This window comes from Carassius carassius, chromosome 6, assembly GCF_963082965.1.
Source record: "Carassius carassius chromosome 6, fCarCar2.1, whole genome shotgun sequence".
Classification (NCBI taxonomy): domain Eukaryota; kingdom Metazoa; phylum Chordata; class Actinopteri; order Cypriniformes; family Cyprinidae; genus Carassius; species Carassius carassius.
This window is the reverse complement of record NC_081760.1, coordinates 19,444,259-19,465,003: the sequence shown is the minus strand read 5'-3', so window position 1 is coordinate 19,465,003 and position 20,745 is coordinate 19,444,259. Positions and strand designations below refer to the sequence as shown.

At 39.4% G+C, this 20,745-nt stretch overlaps 1 protein-coding gene across 2 annotated transcripts in view; it reads right to left on the bottom strand.

Annotated features, from left to right (window-relative positions):
• Positions 1-14,636, bottom strand: part of chst10 (carbohydrate sulfotransferase 10) — a 74,136-nt gene extending 59,500 nt beyond the window's left edge. For both annotated transcript variants that reach the window (XM_059552366.1, XM_059552365.1), the window contains exon 1: positions 14,377-14,636. The gene's annotated coding sequence lies outside the window, so the exon portion shown is untranslated. The remainder of the gene's footprint in view (positions 1-14,376) is intronic.
• Between the last annotated feature and the right edge of the window lie 6,109 nt (positions 14,637-20,745).

Sequence of the window (20,745 nt, the reverse complement as noted above, 5' to 3'; positions counted from 1 at the left end):
TATCGATAAAACCGGTTATCGTCCCATCCCTATTATAAATGGATGCACTGAAGAAGAAAAGAGTAAGTGCAGTGCAGTGTGGGAGTACTACACTCAACCAACACCAGGAAAGGCAGTTTTTTTTTTTCAAATTCACTACCCTTTCGTTATGTTCGGGATGAAAACATCCACTCAATTAAACTGCTGTAAAAATGTATCAGATAATTTATTTATTTTTTCACTTTTTTTTTTTGCATAAATATATTAATCAACCTCAGTCCTGATCAAAACTACATATAACAGCAAATTATAGTGTTTGTGTGTGTGTGAGATTCTTGATTGTTGGTGGTTTTCCCTGTTGGGAAGAGGTAACATTTGTTATTTTTTACAGTTGATCACTAGGTGGATGTCACAGTGTCTGGGTTGTGTTCCCTGGGTTTCCACTAGGTGTCCTCAGTTCCCACAGTGTTTATCATTTATCACTTCCTGTCTCCTTATTTGGTCACCTTCCTCCTTGTCTAGTTAATTGATTGTTCCCCACCTGTCTCCTGTTTCCCCATTATCCTTTTGTGTATTTATACCTGGTCTGTCTGAGTCTTAGTCACGGAGTCCTTGATTAAATGTAATGTTTATTCATGTCCGTCAGTTTGTGCCCTTGCCTTGTCTTCTTGTTTAGTTTATGTTTTGGATGGATGTTTCCTATTGACCCCTGCCTGGACTGTTTATGCTGTTTGGATTACCCCTTAATAAAAGACTTACTTGCAATTGGTTCTATCTCCGTGCTTCATTGGATCCCGGCCGTGACAGAACGACTCCGTCACACTGAGATCCAGCGGTATGTTTTTTTCCCGTTCCCCAGCCAAGATGGCGGAGCGGAGAGCTAAGTATCTCCGGCTGATCGCCCTCCGCCAAGAGGGCAATGAGGTGGGTGCCCTGGCACAGGTGTTCTGGTCCCTGGCCGAGGGTATGGGATACAACGATGCGGCTCTGAAGGATTATTTCAACAGCGGGCTGGATGATCCAGTTTCTCAGGAGGAGATGGGGCATTTAGAGACACTGGAATTCTGGGAATTCGTGTACTTCTTGCAGCATAGGCTTCTGTGGGATGCCCCAGCCACTCCTGTCTCTTCCGCCAAGATGGCCGCTAACCCAGCGCCAATGCCCAAGTCAGTCACTGATCCAGATTCATGGCCCAAGATGGCCGCCAGCCCAGCGCCACAGCACAAGATGGCCGCCAGCCCAGCGCCACAGCACAAGATGGCCGCCAGCCCAGCGCCACAGCACAAGATGGCCGCCAGCTTAGAGCCACAGCACAAGATGGCCGCCAGCTTAGAGCCACAGCACAAGATGGCCGCCAGCCCAGCACCACAGCACAAGATGGCCGACTCAACGCCTGAGTCTCCAGACAAGGTGCCACCGACTCGCCATCATAGAGGGCGGAGGAGGAGACAGGCGTCTACCGTTCCTCAAAGCCCGGAGAATGTTGCCGAGCGGACCGCTGCTGTCCAGGAGGACATTCCCGAGGCGGTGCCCGAGACTGTTCCGGAGGCCGAGGCGGTGCCCGAGACTGTTCCGGAGGCCGAGGCGGTGCCCGAGACTGTTCCGGAGGCCGAGGCGGTGCCCGAGACTGTTCCGGAGGCCAAGGCGGTGCCCGATGCCGATGCTGTTCCGGAGGCCGAGGCGGTTCCCGATGCCGATGCTGTTCCGGAGGCCGAGGCGGTTCCCGATGCCGATGCTGTTCCGGAGGCCGAGGCGGTTCCCGATGCCGATGCTGTTCCGGAGGCCGAGGCGGTGCCCGATGCCGTTCCGGAGGCCGATGCCGTCCAGGAGGACATTCCCGAGGCGGTGCCCGAGATTGTTCCGGAGGCCGAGGCGGTGCCCGATGCCGTTCCGGAGGCCGAGGCGGTGCCCGATGCCGTTCCGGAGGCCGAGGCGGTGCCCGATGCCGTTCCGGAGGCCGAGGCGGTGCCCGATGCCGAGGCGTCTCAAGTCTCCACATGCAGTCCAGAGTCGAGTCAGGTGCCAGTGAACTCTCCAGAGTCGAGTCAGGTGCCAGTGACCTCTCCAGAGTCAGGGCCAGTCACCGCTGACCTTCCAGAGTCAGGGCCAGTCACCGCTGACCTTCCAGAGTCAGGGCCAGTCACCGCTGACCTTCCAGAGTCAGGGCCAGTCACCGATGACCTTCCAGAGTCAGGGCCAGTCACCGTTGAACTTTCAGAGTCAAGTCAAGTCACTGGGTGGTCTGCTGCTCCACCCTGTTGGACTCCGGCATCGACCACAGGGGCGTGGTGGTCATCTGCTCCACCCTGGAGGACTCTGGCCTTGACCACAAGGGTGTGGTGGTCTTCTGCTCCACCCTGGGGGGCTTCCACTCTGACCACACGGACGTGGTGGTCTTCTGCTCCGCCCTGGGGGGCTTCCGCTCTGACCACACGGAGGTGGTGGTCTTCTGCTCCGCCCTGGGGGGCTTCCGTTCTGACCACATGGACGTGGTGGTCTTCTGCTCCGCCCTGGGGGGCGTTTGCCCTGACCACACGGACGGGGTGGTCTTCTGCTCCGCCCTGGGGGGCTTCCGCTCCGACCACACGGACATGGTGGTCTTCGGCTCCGCCCTGGGGGGCTTCATGTTGTTTTTTCCTTTTGTTTTTGTGTTAATGTCTGTCTCCTCCCTCCTGGTCTTTCTGTGTTGTGTTACATTCTGGTGCCTGTTCCCCATGTTTTTCTTTTCTGGCCCTCCGTCCCTCCCCCTGAGCCTCCACCTGTCCGCCTCCCTCCTGGTCTCTGTTTTGTGTCTGTCTTGGAGCGTCTGGGAGCCGCTCCGTAGAAGGGGGGTACTGTCACAGTGTCTGGGTTGTGTTCCCTGGGTTTCCACTAGGTGTCCTCAGTTCCCACAGTGTTTATCATTTATCACTTCCTGTCTCCTTATTTGGTCACCTTCCTCCTTGTCTAGTTAATTGATTGTTCCCCACCTGTCTCCTGTTTCCCCATTATCCTTTTGTGTATTTATACCTGGTCTGTCTGAGTCTTAGTCACGGAGTCCTTGTTTAAATGTAATGTTTATTCATGTCCGTCAGTTTGTGCCCTTGCCTTGTCTTCTTGTTTAGTTTATGTTTTGGATGGATGTTTCCTATTGACCCCTGCCTGGACTGTTTATGCTGTTTGGATTACCCCTTAATAAAAGACTTACTTGCAATTGGTTCTATCTCCGTGCTTCATTGGATCCCGGCCGTGACAGTGGAACCATTAACCCTTTAGACAGGCCTGTGCAAAAAAAGGCTTAGTTTCTGACTTGTATATGAAGCCATATGGAGTATAACAGCATATTATATTCTGTGTGTGTGTATGTGAGAGAGAGAGAGAGAGAGAGAGTGTGTGTGAGAGAGAGGCCTTTGCGCACTTACCTTGATGTATTTGAGAAAATCAAAATGTGCACCTCAGCTCTCAGAACTACATGGAGTTAACAAAAGTGTATTTATGCACCTGCTGCCTTTTAATGGTGGTGATAAGTATAGACTAAACAAAAGCAAAGTACGTGGATTTAAACACTTGCATGCCATCCTGCTGGTCATTTGATGGTGAGAAGAGCAGCAAGCAACATGAGAAAGGGCTTGACTTGTACCAAAGTTTTAGAAATGATTATGCAGCTTGACCCCTCCAGCGAGCTACAGCTTATTTGAAGCTGGTATTGTATTTTGGTTCATAATCAATTATGTTCATAAATCTGATGCAAAGTAGCTTTTTTTACAGGATTTTAAGGGTTTAAACTGGCTTTACCATCAAGAAAAGACAAGCATTTCACACATAGGCCATCCGTACTTTTCCCCATTAAAAGGCAGCAGGTGCATAAACACACTTCTTTTTTTATTGTTTACTCCATGTAGTTCTGAAAGCTGAGGTGCATATTTGGATTTTTTCAGATACATCAAGGTAAGTGCACAAAGGTCTCTCACACTCTCTCTCTCTCACACACACACACACACTATAATTTTCTGTTATGCTCCATATAACTCCATATACAAGCTAGAAACTAAGCCTTTTTTTGCACAGGCCTATCTAAAAGGGTTAATGATCAAGTGTACAATTGTATTTTTTTCTTTTTTTTAAATAACAAATTTTACCTCTTCCCAAAAGAGAAATCTGCAAACAATCAAGAATGCATGATTATATGGTGTCATGGCTTTTCAATCAAAAAATGTCGCTATAATGGAAGTCAATGGGGCAAAAACAGCCACCAACAACAAATGAGGGAGAGAAAATTTAAACCTAATGCTGCACAAAAACTAACAATGCATCAAAGCCAATCTTGTTACTAATCTTTGACATGCTCAAAACTGTGATAAAAGGTAAAAAAAATATCCGGTCCACAATCACTTTTTTTATTGAAAATATGTCATTTTGTGTTTTTTTCCCCCACATCAGTGACATCATTTATGACAATTAAAGAGTTAAAATCTTGGATTTAAAAAAAAAAACATTTGGTAGTTTTGATCAGGACTGAGGTTGATTAATAGATTTATGCAAAAAAATTAGAAAAAAATATTTATCTGATACATTTTTACAGCAGTTTAATTTAGTGGATGTTTTAATCCACGAACATAACGAAAGGGTAGTGAATTTGCCCACAGTGTATTAAGTTTTTGAAAATTTTCAAAGCATTTTCCCAAAATATGTCAAAATAAGATTTGTCACCAAAAATCATTCCATTAGCTGAAACACAGAGAAAGTTGTGGCCAAAATAAGACTCAACTTTACCCCCTAGTGGACGAAAACTTCCCCGACAACGCATAAGGGTTAATTTTCACATTCATTTTCATTATACACCAGACCAGTGGCAGTTTCTCCATTAGAGCGATTGGGCGACGCACCACCAAAGCAAAGGTTTTTTTTTTTTTTTTTACATTCAACCACTGTGTTACGCTAGCTTTCACTATTCTAGACTGTTTGTGCTTCCTCTAAATAGTCCAATCAGCGTTGAGTCGCGTTTTGTGTAGTACCACCCATTTGGGCGCGATTTCTATCAAACTGAGAATCGCCCCGAGTGCTCTCATAGACTTCCATTCAAAGATAATTTTTTTCGAACTGCATGCACTGCAATGCAATCTCAATGAGTTCCAGGAGGGCTAGCTCTAATGTGCTTTCGTCATTGTGCGTAACCTTAACTTGTGCAACGACTGGTGGGAAAAGTGACATCCAATATTTATTGTATGTATTTATTCACTATTTTGAATTTTACAAACAAGAAAAAAATGAAAAGCTACTTTAATATCTTTATATATATATATATATATATATATCTTTATATATATATATATATATATATATATATATATATATACACACACACACACACACACACACATATTAGGAGCCATTTTGGGGATGGTAAAGGTTTTGTCCACTGGGTGGTGCTGTGGCTATGTTTAATTAGAGCACCTGAGCAACAAGTGTGTGTGTTGGTATTTGGGAAGCACAGTTTTTGAGCACACAGCAGAGAAGCTTACAAAGAGGATTCTAGTTGTATGTGGTCCATAAGGTATGGCTTTGTGTGTACATGTGAACAAGGAGAGAACACAAGAAGTTTGAGCTCATGTTTAATGGAGCTCAAGTAATAAAGAAAGACATTTGTTATGCATCTACATCCGTCTGCATGGACTCTGTACGTGTTTTAAACTTGCTTACCCCTATTATCAACGGCATTGGAAAGCCAGTACACACACACACACACACACACACACACACACACACATATATATATATATATATATATATATATATATATATATATATATATATATATATAACTTTTTTATCAAGTGTACAGCTGTACAGTTTCATTTTATCAATATTGAAAAAATATTTCTGTGTTCTGTATCCCTCTGTGTTGTGTTTTGACTTTTTAGTTTGGTAGATGAATGTTCCTTTAAATCTCCTTTGTGAATGCTTTAAATGTATAAATAGTCCTCACTTTAGATGAGTTCACAAAAATAGATAGCTGGAAACTACTAAATGTTTTATAAAAACCTGACTTTATCATGAATTACAGCAGGAATATCTGTTAATAAAGCAGTTATTAACACACTGACCAACTATTATCATGTGTCTAAATAATTAGATTTATATATTTACACTAAAATAGTTTATTAATCATTTAATTTCACTTTCTTAATGATCTCATGAACCACTGACAACTCCTAAATAACTGGTTTGAAAATAACGTCATTATACTTAAAGTATGAAAATACAATGATTGAACTTTATAGCTCAAGAACAAAACATTTATAGCTGTATTTATGAACTGCTTAATAATGCCTATTAAAGGAGTGCTATTATTATTTTTCACTTTTTCAACTTTAGTTATACTGTAATGTTGCTGTTTCAGCATACAAAAGGTTCTGCAAAGTTACAAAGCTGAAAGTCCAATTCAAAAGGAGATATTTTATTTAACAAAAATCACTTTTTAAAAACTACAACGAACAAATTGTTTGGACAACAACAAATATTTTCCGGGATTTGTGATATCATAAATATTGACAAATGGGATGAGACTTGGTTGATCTGCACTAGAGAAGCCAAAGAGTGTAATATATATGTAGTTGTCCATGAAGGCTGGAAGAGAAAAAAAACTCCTTGTATTCAGGTGTGAATAATTATAAGCCATTTTTTCCTTTACTGATAAAATGACCAAAAAAAAAGAGGTTTAACTCAGATTCTGGTTTCGTCTGGTCGAGGAGAACTGGCGCCTAACTGAGCCTGGTTTCTCCCAAGGTTTTTTTCTCCATTCTGTCACCGATGGAGTTTCGGTTCCTTGCCGTTGTCGCCTCTGGCTTGCTTAGTTGGGGTCACTTCATCTACAGCGATATCGTTGACTTGAATGCAAATAAATGCACAGACACTATTTAACTGAACAGAGATGACATCACTGAATTCAATGATGAACTGCCTTTAACTATCATTTTGCATATTGACACACTGTTTTCCTAATGAATGTTGTTCAGTTGCTTTGACGCAATGTATTTTGTTTAAAGCGCTATATAAATAAAGGTGACTTGACTTGACTTGACATTAAAAAATGTGTTACTGAAGTTATATACAGTCGTGGCCAAAAAGTTTTGAGAATTACATAAATATTAGTTTTCAAAAAGTTTGCTGTTAAACTGCTTTTAGATCTTAGTTTCAGTTGTTTCTGTGATGTACTGAAATATAATTACAAGCACTTCATACGTTTCAAAGGCTTTTATCGACAATTACATGACATTCATGCAAAGAGTCAGTATTTGCAGTGTTGGCCCTTCTTTTTCAGGACCTCTGCAATTCGACTGGGCATGCTCTCAATCAACTTCTGGGCCAAATCCTGACTGATAGCCACCCATTCTTTCATAATCACTTCTTGGAGTTTGTCAGAATTAGTGGGTTTTTGTTTGTCCACCCGCCTCTTGAGGATTGACCACAAGTTCTCAATGGGATTAAGATCTGGGGAGTTTCCAGGCCATGGACCCAAAATTTCAACATTCTGGTCCCCGAGCCACTTAGTTATCACTTTTGCCTTATGGCACGGTGCTCCATCGTGCTGGAAAATGCATTGTTCTTCACCAAACTGTTTTTGGATTGTTGGAAGAAGTTGCTGTTGGAGGGTGTTTTGGTACCATTCTTTATTCATGGCTGTGTTTTTGGGCAGAATTGTGAGTGAGCCCACTCCCTTGGATGAGAAGCAACCCCACACATGAATGGTGTCAGGATGCTTTACTGTTGGCATGACACAGGACTGATGGTAGCGCTCACCTTTTCTTCTCCGGCCAAGCCTTTTTACAGATGCCCCAAACAATCGGAAAGGGGCTTCATCGGAGAATATGACTTTGCCCCAGTCCTCAGCAGTCCATTCACTATACTTTCTGCAGAAGATCAATCTGTCCCTGATGTTTTTTTTGGAGAGAAGTGGCTTCTTTGCTGCCCTTCTTGACACCAGGCCATCTTCCAAAAGTCTTCGCCTTACTGTGCATGCAGATGCGCTCACACCTGCCTGCTATTATTCCTGAGCAAGCTCTGCACTGGTGGCACTCCGATCCCGCAGCTGAATCCTCTTTAGGAGACGATCCTGGTGCTTGCTGGACTTTCTTGGATGCCTTGAAGCCTTCTTGATGCAATCTTGGTAGCCACAATATCCTTGCCTGTGAAGCCATTTTTATGCAACGCAATTATGGCTGCACGCGTTTCTTTGCAGGTCACCATGGTTAACAATGGAAGAACAATGATTTCAAGCATCACCCTCCTTTTAACATGTCAAGTCTGCCATTCTAACCCAATCAGCCTGACATAATGATCTCCAGCCTTGTGCTCGTCAACATTCTCACCTGAGTTAACAAGACGATTACTGAAATGATCTCAGCAGGTCCTTTAATGACAGCAATGAAATGCAGTGGAAAGGTTTTTTTGGGATTTAGTTAATTTTCATGGCAAAGAAGGACTATGCAATTCATCTGATCACTCTTCATAACATTCTGGAGTATATGCAAATTGCTATTATAAAAACTTAAGCAGCAACTTTTTCAATTTCCAATATTTGTGTAATTCTCAAAACTTTTGGCCACGACTGTATATTGTTCTGTGAATGTGATTTCAAAGTCTAGATGATTCGGATTAACCCTTTAACTGCCGTATCCCTTAAAACCTGACTGCCAGAGGGCTATTGTGAATGCATGTGCCCGCTGGTCACAGTCTACCTGATGCCACTGGGGTGGTATTGCACTGATGGCTTGAGCCCGCCATCGCTGCTTGCAGCTATATTATATGTATTGTTTTACAAACCGGATTCGGCTTGGGGTCGGAGCTAGAGGAAGAGGCAACGGAGGACGGTCGATGCAGCGCGTCAAAGACAGGGCACACATTTATTTCTACTCCATGAACTCGGCGGTGTTTTATCATATTCATCGTGCACCCTCCTATGCACAAAACAATCTTTCCGCAAATGTTGCATTTTGCAGAGATTTCGTTCTGTTTAGAAAAGTGAAGCCACGCTTTGGACCGCCGACACACGCTATGCATGTTCGACTCGCTCGGTTATGCCAACACTTCCGGTGGACGCTTCTTCATTGGTGTTCAGCGGTTTCTTCTTATGGTCGGCGGATTTTGAATCGAAACAAGGAATCGAAATGTAAACTTTTGAACGATTCCGGGAAAATCGCAAAGCTAGTCCCGGTTCCAATCAATACTCGATACCCAAGCCTAGTTAAAATACTGTTATATATAAATAAATAAAAGATAGTCTAATCAGTTCAGCTTTGGGAAATAATATTATGTAATTACAATTATCATACAATTAATTTATACAAATAAATATATTTGACAGAGAAAATGAGATGACTTTACTATATTACTATATGAAAATTAACTGAATGACACATCATTCTGCCTAACATCTCCTTTCGTAAGTATATAATATGGATAAGAAACAAAATAAAGGCAAGTGATTAGATGTTTTATTTTTGGATAAACAATTTTATTCACAACATACACTACCAGTCAAACATTTTTTAACAGTAACATTGTTATTAAAGAAGTATCTTCTTCTCATCAAGCCTGCATGTACCGTATTTTCCGGACTATAAGTCGCACTTTTTTTCATAGTTTGGCTGGTCCTGCGACTTATAGTCAGGTGCGACTTATTTATCAAAATTAATTTGACATGAACCAAGAGAAATGAACTAAGAGACATGAACCAAGAGAAAACATTACTGTCTCCAGCCGTGAGAGGGCGCTCTATACTGCTCAGTGCTCCTGTAGTCTACACTGAAGACAGAGCGCCCTCTCGCGGCTGGAGACGGTAATGTTTTCTCTTGGTTCTAAATAAATGCGACTTATAGTCCAGTGCGATTTATGTTTTTTTTCCTCATCATGACGTATTTTTGGACTGATGCGACTTATACTCAGGTGCGACTTATAGTCCGAAAAATACGGTATTTGATCCAAAGTACAGCAAAAACAGTAACATTTTGAAAGAGACTTCTTTATAAAAAAAAAAAAAAAAAAAAAAAAAATCTTAACGTTACCATTCAAAAACTTTTCACTGGTAGCGTAATCTCTCTTAAAATACCTTGCTGGGTTATGATAATCAAAACAGTCCTGAGCTAGATTAAGCTAGATTAAGCTTTGATCTCTGCAAACCAAACTATCACTTCATTCAAATATTTAATAATAGTGTTTAATACCGTAAAGCTGCTTGATTTAAGGTATTACATAAAATACTATAGACGTACTATAGATGAGCTTTACTGAGCTCGTGCAAAAATGCACATCGGTGTAATAGGATGCATTTTTAACTGCTGTGATTTTTATTTGTTCGTTGTTTATTTCGTTATTTAGAGGAAAGCGCGCGTCATATATTTTCATATTCAAACGCCATTCGTTTCAGCTCAGGTGCGTTTCTATGAAGCAGTGCTGAGCGCTAGGGGTGGGCGGATCGATCTAAATATCGATAGTATCGATGCCAACACTGGTATTTGTATCGGATCGATACAATTGTAATTGAATCAATATTTTAATTTAAATATCTCTCATCTACGTTCTTTATACTTTGCTCGTGTCTTCTACCTCTACAATCCTGAACAAACGCTGCTTTCACATCCTGGCCCACTTTGCTACTCCTCCCCCTCCTGCTGCTCTGCTGTGATTCGTTGTTGTGTCGTCACATGACTCACTGACACAACGCCCCGAGGAGCAGCGAACAGAGTGAGCGAAGCTGATAGCACATTCAGAAGGGGGCACAGGGAATGTAATTGCACAGGTATATTTGTTCTTTGTTTGTTCTTCAGTAATTATTGTGTGCACTTTATTTCATTTGCTTTTAAAACCAGAGAAAAGGGAGAGGTTTTTTTTATTCTTTATTTTTAATTTTTTTTTTATTTTAAAAGGCTGTAAAGAATTCATTCTACAGTGCCTAATAACTAATAATTTTGTGGACTTCAATACATTAATAAAAAATTTTGCCTAAATAATTGATCATTCATTCACCTCAGAAATAATGACATAGACCTACTGCACTCCCCTACACAAAAGTTGTTGTTGTTTTTTTCAGTAAAAAGTATCGTATTGGTTTTGGTAATAATGACGCTATATGTATTTGGTATCGGATCGATACCAAATTTTGCAGTATCGCCTACCACTACTGAGCGCTGTATCTCTTCTTCTCTTGATTTGCATCAAGGAGGGCTGAATTTCAGTCTTGCGCTACAGCGCCACACTGGTCAAACCGCATTATTGCAGGCTCTAAATTAGGTCAAATTAAATCAAACAACTACTCAACAAAAATATTTGTCGAAATTTTTTTATTGTCGACTAATCGTTTCAGCCCTAGTAGTAAAAAACAACGGTCAGTTCTTATTAGGGACATCCCATACTATGCTGCCAACAACATTACAATGAGTCAAGCAATATCAAATGTCAGTATTCTCTTCTACCATCTTCTGAATTGCTGAAAATTGTGAATTTAGTTTTGTTGGGTTTAGTATAATGCCACCTTTATATTGAAAAACATCTATAGAGGATACATTACATATGTATTACCTTATTAAAATTGAAAGGAAAGACCATTTTAGAGGTTTCACACACAGGCCTCTGTTCGGGCTAATAGAGGGTTGTTTATGATCAAAGTTATACAACTCCAATTTAAGTTACTTTTGGGTGCAATAACTTTTACATTGAATGTAAAGTCTGTTTTAGCAAAAAAAAAACAAGTACTGAGTAGGAGTTACATGACATAGGCTAAATTGTTTACATCTCTAAATTGTTTACATCACCCCAAACAATGATAAAACTTACAATATTCTCACAAAATCATGTATTCCATAAGTATGTAATCATGTCAATGCAATTTAGACAAGTCCAATGGATTCATAACCCAGAAAACATAAGGTTAGACACCAAGATTACTTGACTAAGTCAAATAATGAAGGAGTTAGGATATTTTAAGGGCTCCCTGCCCATCTTGGACACCATCTTGAAAATTACACCTTTCTAGTGGTCAAACTTTGGTAAACTTTTAGTATGTTATTAAGGACATCTAATGCTACAAAAAACAGCTGAGAAACCTTTTGTTAGAATTTTTCTAGCTGGGGTGTGTTTTTTAGGGTTAAGTGTTTTTTTTCATATATGCAGCCGTCTATAATAGACATGTCAAGCTTTCTATGGATATATCTCTCATGTCTCTTCGTTGAGTATTCACTGAGTTACAGTTCATTTTAATGGTTCGTGTCTAAATGAAGATCAGCGCAGACAAAGGCTGCAGACACCTTGTTTGTTATCTTTACTTTATAAATGCACAAAATTTTGAAAAGTTTTTAGAAAGCTTGACATGTCTACTTTTAAACTAAACAAGTGCTGCCGAAAACAAATATTCTGTGATCAAGTAATCTAGATGAAAACAACGCAATGTCCCTTTTTCACGTCTCCCTTCATTATCTTCTAATGCGACCACACCCCCGCGCTGAATGTGCTATTCAGATTCTAATGTTTTATTGAAGCGCGCGGCTTGAATACGCCCATACAACAGAAGACAACGCAGGGAGAATGTTCTTCCAAGTTTTTTTTTATTTCTACTGTTTGCTTCGCGATGAGAGGAATAAGACATAATTCACCCCAAAAAGATGTGATGTGGTTATTTTCATATAGATTACTTGATCACATATATATTGGCAGCACTTGTTTAGTTTAACATGTCAAGCTTTCTATAGATATATCTCTTATGTCTCTTCGTTGAGTATTCACTAAGTTACAGTTCATTTTGACGCGTGTCTAAATGAAGATCACCACAGACAAAGGCTGCAGACAGCACACCTTGTTTGTTATCTTTGTTTTATAAATGCTAAAAGTTTTGTTGTTATTATGTCTTTATGCAAAAAAAGTAGACCCTTTACAGATTTGATTGATGTATTGCTCTTATGTGTACGATCAAAACTGAAAGTGTAATTTAAGTTCTTTTCGGGGTTATCAGGAGAAAATTACTCATAACGCGTATATGTGTTAATCGACTCCAGAGGGTTAAACTGATGTTTCTATAAGCCTCAAAACTGGAGAAACACTATCCAGTCTTTAATATTTGGATGTATGTAACTTCAAACTGCCACAGTACACATACTTCTGATTAGCTGTGCTGATAGAATATGAGGTACTTTGTAAGAAAAGGCCATAATTTTTTTCCACTTATTTTAAAAAACATTTCTATAGGTTCCAAAAATGAGGTAATATTAAAACGTCTTTGAGTGTTTTGTTCTATATGAATGTATGCTACTTCAAACTGCCACAGTACACAGACTTTACATTAGGTGTGCTGAAAATGAGGAGGAACTTTGAAATAAATAGCCTTTTCTTTCAACTTATTTGAAATAGTTCTAAAATGGGGTGTTTATATCCCTCTAAATCACCATATGGACCCATATCTAAAAATGCTGCAGTAAAATGGTTTCATATGAGGTGTGCATTTAATATGGAATGTCCCTTACAGGAATTAACCATTGTTTTTTTTGTTTTCTAATTATTAGAAATAGGGTCTTTATAGCCCTCTAAATCGCCATATGGACCCATATCTCAAAAACGCTGCAGTAAAATGGCATGATGTGAGGTGTGCATATAGTATGGGATGTACCTTATAAGAACTGACTATTGTTTTTTTTCTGCTTATTAGAAATGGGGTCTCTATAGCCCTCTAAAGCACAAAATAGTCCCATATCTCAAAAACGCTGCAGTGAAATGGTTTCATATGGGGTCTGCATATAGATGGAAAGTCCCATATAAGAACTGACCATTTTTTCTAATTATTAAAATTTTTATCTTTATCGCCTCTGAAGTGTAATAATTCATAATTCCCTCTAAAATCGAATAATTTCACATTTCAATTTTTCCTAAGAATTCTGCTATGATTTGAAAGGTCGAAAAATATAGTAACACACAACCGTTAAAACACCAATGAATAACACGTTATAGCAGAAGTACAAAAAAAAAATCGAGAAATGAGCGTCTAAATGAAAAGTGCTCTAAAAGCGCGTTCTCTCTCTCTCTCTCTCTCTCTCTCTGTGTGTGTGTGTGTGTGTTCCTGCCAGTACCGCAATCATGGTAATACGCACGCATACGAATTTCAATCGCGGCTGGTTTGACCGTGTTTTTCTGAAGTGCGGCTGGCTTGACCGGCGAAATCGAACGCACTGAATAGTGGAATATCATATGTATCGAAGCATTAGTCTAGGCTGTCTTCAAAAACCGACCAGCTTAAAGTCTATGTATACAGGATCTGAAACGATCATTGGAATCAGATGTGCCTTTGCTGCCTATATAGAGGCATCATTTTTAGGCTTTCGGACGCAGCCATTGACTGCATGTATAACTACATATTCTAAATAGCCCATGCCAAACCTTCTCAATGTAAATCGTCAGTGTCTTCCGTCATCTCTTCTTGTCAGGGTTTCCACAATAACTGGGTGCTGTATTCCGGTGAACATTAGCTCCGTCCGTAATCCATCACTAGATAACACTGACTGTTCAGTTCACTAAGTGACCTAAATAGAGGAGGGGAAGAAAAATGATGAGCGATTTTCGACTTCAGCGTAATTACAGTGGGCCAGAGAGCGGCTCCGGCTTCTTCTTCGTGTTCTTCTGTGAATTAACTGGGGGGTTGCAATCCAACTGTTACATACTGCCATCTACTGCTGTAGATTCTGTACTGTACTCTGACGAAGATGGATACAGGATAATTTACTATACCGTATCCTATATTTAAAATAACATTTGGTTTCTACAGTTTCAATTTTGTGGAATATATTGGGGAAAGATGCCCCCCTTAAAAAAACATGTGCATTTAAAATTGTATTATTTTTACTAAAGATATTCCAAAATAGCAACACTAATGCAAACTCAATGATTTTAAAGCCTATAGGGTTTAATGAAAAGCAAAGATCAATTTATTCATCTAATTCATGGAAATACTTAATAACCCCATTAAATACAATATGTACAAAAGGTTAAAAATTAGCCTTTTGAGGTTCCTTGTAGATTGCAAGGAGAGACAACCTTAAAGGTTCATTTTTTTTTACGTTTTGAAAAGGTTCTGATTGAGTAAGTGAATCTTTACTTAAAGGTGCATTAATGACCCTCATGGATTCCTTTTTTTAACCTTTTTCTAGATGGCAATAACATTATTATTATGATTATGCAAACTTATTATTATACATTACTATCTTAATCTAATTTCACTATATAGATGGACCCAGGTGATAAAGCAGCACTCATAAATATATAAAAAATTTACTGTGTGTGTGTGTGTGTGTGTGTGTGTATGTGTGTGTACATATATATATATATATATATATATATATATATATATATATATATATATATATATATATATATATATATATATATATATATACAGTCATGGCCAAAAGTTTTAAGAATTACATAAATATTGGAAATTGGAAAAGTTGCTGCTTAAGTTTTTATAATAGCAATTTGCATATACTCCAGAATGTTATGAAGAGTGATCAGATGAATTGCATAGTCCTTCTTTGCCATGAAAATTAACTTAATCCCAAAAAAACCTTTCCACTGCATTTCATTGCTGTCATTAAAGGACCTGCTGAGATCATTTCAGTAATCGTCTTGTTAACTCAGGTGAGAATGTTGACGAGCACAAGGCTGGAGATCATTATGTCAGGCTGATTGGGTTAGAATGGCAGACTTGACATGTTAAAAGGAGGGTGATACTTGAAATCATTGTTCTTCCATTGTTAACCATGGTGACTTGCAAAGAAACGCGTGCAGCCATCATTGCGTTGCATAAAAATGGCTTCACAGGCAAGGATATTGTGGCTACTAAGATTGCACCTAAATCAACAATTTATAGGATCATCAAGAACGTCAAGGAAAGAGGTTCAATTCTTGTAAAGAAGGCTTCAGGGCGTCCAAGAAAGTCCAGCAAGCGCCAGGATCGTCTCCTAAAGAGGATTCAGCTGCGGGATCGGAGTGCCACCAGTGCAGAGCTTGCTCAGGAATCGCAGCAGGCAGGTGTGAGCGCATCTGCACGCACAGTGAGGCGAAGACTTTTGGAAGATGGCCTGGTGTCAAGAAGGGCAGCAAAGAAGCCACTTCTCTCCAAAAAAAACACGATGGTGCACCGTGCCATAAGGCAAAAGTGATAACTAAGTGGCTCGGGACCAGAATGTTGAAATTTTGGGTCCATGGCCTGGAAACTCCCCAGATCTTAATCCCATTGAGAACTTGTGGTCAATCCTCAAGAGGCGGGTGGACAAACAAAAACACACTAATTCTGACAAACTCCAAGAAGTGATTATGAAAGAATGGGTTGCTATCAGTCGGTCCTGAAAAAGAAGGGCCAACACTGTAAATACTGACTCTTTGCATAAATGTCATGTAATTGTCTATAAAAGCCTTTGAAACGTATGAAGTGCTTGTAATTATATTTCAGTACATCACAGAAACAACTGAAACAAAGATCTAAAAGCAGTTTAGCAGCAAACTTTTTGAAAACTAATATTTATGTAATTCTCAAAACTTTTGGCCACGAGTGTATATATATATATATATATATATATATATATATATATATATATATATATATGTGTGTGTGTGTGTTGGGGGTGGGGGGGTGGGGGGGTTCTCCTCTGACCAGACGGAACCAGCAGTTCAATTCCAGGCTGCAGCAAAATCAGACTGTGCAGAAGAATCATCTGTTTCTCGTGGTCTTGTCCTGGTGGTCCTCTGAGACAAGGTCTTTACAGGGGATCTGTATCTTGGGCTCTAGTTGTCCTGGTCTCCGCTGTCTTTCAGGGATGTAGAGGTCCTTTCTAGGTGCTGATCCACCATCTGGTCTGGATACGTACTGGATCTGGCTGACTGCAGTGACCCTCTGATCTGGATACAGACTGGATCTGGTGGCTACGATAACCTCGGAATAAGAGAAAAACAGACTAATATTAGCGTAGATGCCATTCTTCTAATGATGTAGCAAGTACATCGGGTGGTATGGGAAGTGTTCCCGGTTCCGGTTTACCTAATTAATGCAGCCTAAAAATGCTTTAACGGATTTGGATATTAAAAGCATATTAGTATGTTATGTGTAAGCCAGGTTAAAGAGATGGGTCTTTATTCTAGATTTAAACTGCAAGAGTGTGTCTGCCTCCCGAACAATGTTAGGTAGGTTATTCCAGAGTTTAGGCGCCAAATAGGAAAAGGATCTGCCACCCGCAGTTGATTTTGATATTCTAGGTATTATCAAATTGCCTGAGTTTTGAGAACGTAGCGGACGTACAGGATTATAATGTAAAAGGAGCTAATTCAAATACTGAGGTGCTAAACCATTCAGGGCTTTATAAGTAATAAGCAATATTTTAAAATCTATACGATGTTTGATAGGGAGCCAGTGCAGTGTTGACAGGACCGGGCTAATATGGTCATACTTCCTGGTTCTAGTAAGAACTCTTGCTGTTGCATTTTAGACTAGCTGTAGTTTGTTTACTAAGCGTGCAGAACAACCACCCAATAAAGCATTACAATAATTTAACCTTGAGGTCATAAATGCATGGATTAACATTCCTGTATTTGACATTGAGAGCATATATCATAATTTAGATATATTTTGAGATGTAAAAATGCAGTTTTACAAATGCTAGAAACGTGGCTTTCTAAGGAAAGATTGTGATCAAATAGCACACCTAGGTTCCTAACTGATTAAAGCTAATTTTTTTTTTAAGCTCTACTTTTACTTTTTTATGTTCTATAAAATAGACAGCAACGATATAAAAGTAATAGGAGTTATAATGTTAATAATATTTGAGTAAGAATGTTTAGACAAAATTTTACTAGGTTCTGTTCGCGAATAACTTTATAGTGTGCTTAATAATAATGTATCTTTAGCTGCTGTTTGTGAACATCTGCTCTGGTGTAAATGTGTTAAAAAAAATGTATACTCTGTCATTGGCATTGATCATCATCTGAGGGCTAAATGTATCAAGTAAGCTTAGGACTGTGGCTGCATCACTGGCATAATTACACAAGAAAGTCACACGTGTCGTTCAGTTTTGAGTTTACTGGAAAATCATACTAAGTGCACAGTACAGTAATTGTACTTTTATTATGCCTAGACTATATGGTAATATTATTTGTGGTTAGTGTTAAAATGTAGTTTCTTTGTTATTGGCACTGTATGGGAAAAAATGCTAACAATTGTTTTTAAAATTATTTTAGGACTGAATACACCACTCTTGCCTTCACCTGCATCTCTCACAGGAAGGAGACACTCATTCAGTTTTCAGCTCTATTGAGAATCTTAGAGTAAGTGTGCATTCACTATTTTATAGTGATTTGTTTGATCTATGGTAAACTATGTTTGCTATGTGGTAATTGTGCTCATTGTTTCAATAAATTAGTGCTATTATCAGTGAACATCATAATAATGTTAATAATGTAATCTAAATTTCTTATGGCACGATTATGTTTTCATAGCCTATATAAGGAACAACAGGGGCATAAAACTGCTTGGGGCGTATATATACAGTCTATGATATCTACCGGCTCCAGGTCTGCAGCTTCCCCCTACTCAGCAATGACCCAAAGTAGCTCTTCTGATTGGCTGAAACTCTCTAATCTCTAAACAGTCCCGCCCACTAACTCTACAGTAAGGTTGAGGGTATATATAGCACTTTAAATACCATCACTCCTCTTGAGCTAGTTAATATCCAGCCTTCAAACTCCCAACTACTTCCTTTTCAAAATTTGAAATGGTCGGAGATGATTTTATTATAAGTACAGTATAGTCCATGAACTCTACAACCAGTATTTTAGATCCGGTTCCCTGCTCGGTCATTATGAACTGCCTTGCATCAATCTGCCCTTTTATGACTTCAATTGTGAACTTGTCATTGACTTCTGGAATTGTTCCTCCAGAACTAAAAATAGCTGCCATTACACCAGTCCCTAAGAAGACTGGTTGTGATGTATCTGATTTATCAAATTACAGGTCAATTTCTAACCTCCCATTCTTGGCTAAAGTTCTTGAGCGTGTTGTAGCTGTTCAGTTAAATAATCACCTAGCTCTGAACAGTCTCTTTGAACCTTTTCAATCTGGGTTCAGAAGAGGGCATAGTACTGAAACCGCTTTAATTAGGGTCGCAAATGATCTTCTTATCGCGGCGGATTCCGATTTGCAGTATTTTGGTCTTGTTAGACCTCAGTGCTGCTTTTGACACTATATGTCACTCTCTTCTGCTCGACAGGCTGGAAAATTGGTTGGGTCTTTCTGGAGCTGTCCTCAATTGGTTTCGGTCTTATTTAATGAATCGTGCCCAGTTTGTTGGCTTGGGTAACTACAAATCAGATACCGTGCCTGTTCGACAGGGAGTTCCTCAGGGTTCAGTATTGGTTCCAATATTATTTAACATTTATATACTTCCACTTGGGCAGATCATTAGGAAAGATGGTCTTGGGTATCACTGCTATGCGGATGATACGCAGATTTACATCACCACTAGTCCTGATGTCCATTGCTCATTAATAGCTTTGCATGGTTGTTTAGCAGAGATAAGTATCTGGATGCACAACAACTTCCTGAAGCTGAATGGCTCCAAAACTGAACTGATGCAGATTGGTACAGTGGCGGCTACTCGTAAGGCAGAGCAGATCAGTTTGATTGTTGATTCCTATGGCGAGTGGATAGTGCCACGGATAACTAACCGAAGTCGACAGTCGTGTACTTTTACATGACAGAAGGGGTACGCCGCACCACAGACGCGTGACACCAACGTGTGACTCCAACGTCGCACCACAGCACGTCTCATCACAGACGCGTGACACCAACGTGTGACTCCAACGTTGTATCACAATAAATTAATATCTATTTTCCTCCTAGCTTTTCTTATCTTTCCTTTGTTATCTTTCTAATCAATAATTCTTTTCTTGTGTTCTGATGACATTGAAAATATCATTGATACAAATTTTGTATTGTATACAAAGTTGTGTATCTCATTAATGTCATCTCTGAATGGTTTACGGGCATAGTATTTTTTTAAAATAATTCACTCACTTTCTATACTGGATATGAGTACTATGCAAATTATACACCATCAAAGTCACAACTTTTTTGCCAAATTATTAACAACAACTTTAACGTTGAACAGATAAATTCATTATCTATAAACATAATATTCTGGAATGTGTCATTCTGAGATTTTACTTTTGAAGGTGGTAATAATTTTAATTAACACAGTTGACCATAATGGGCGAATACACAATATGAAACTATTCACGATATTGTTTACAGGAGAAGGTGACAAGAAAGTATTTTAATAGCCTATTATTTTCAAGAAATCAACAATGAAAAAATATAAGACAGGGAGATAGTCTTTTAGTCACAAAATGCAAAACAATGTAGGTTCATGTTCAAATGTTCAAAATAGGGCTGTCAGTGTTGACTATTTTATTTATATATTTTTGGTCAGATAGATCTGAAGTGAACAATAGCCCTTAGTATGACTTAAATACATATTACAAATGAGGCAATACAATTGGTTCAAATAAAGTATTAAAAGTAGTTAATTATATTGTTTTATTTAACAACACTTAAAATACATGAAGAAATATATAAACAATGAACTTATGTATATTATAACAAATGCCAACAGAGGGCGCAAGAGGCCTGACGATAATTGTTACACTTTACATCAAGAGCAAACCATTGTTAGTGTTTGATTGCACTTAATCTGTAATGTTTTG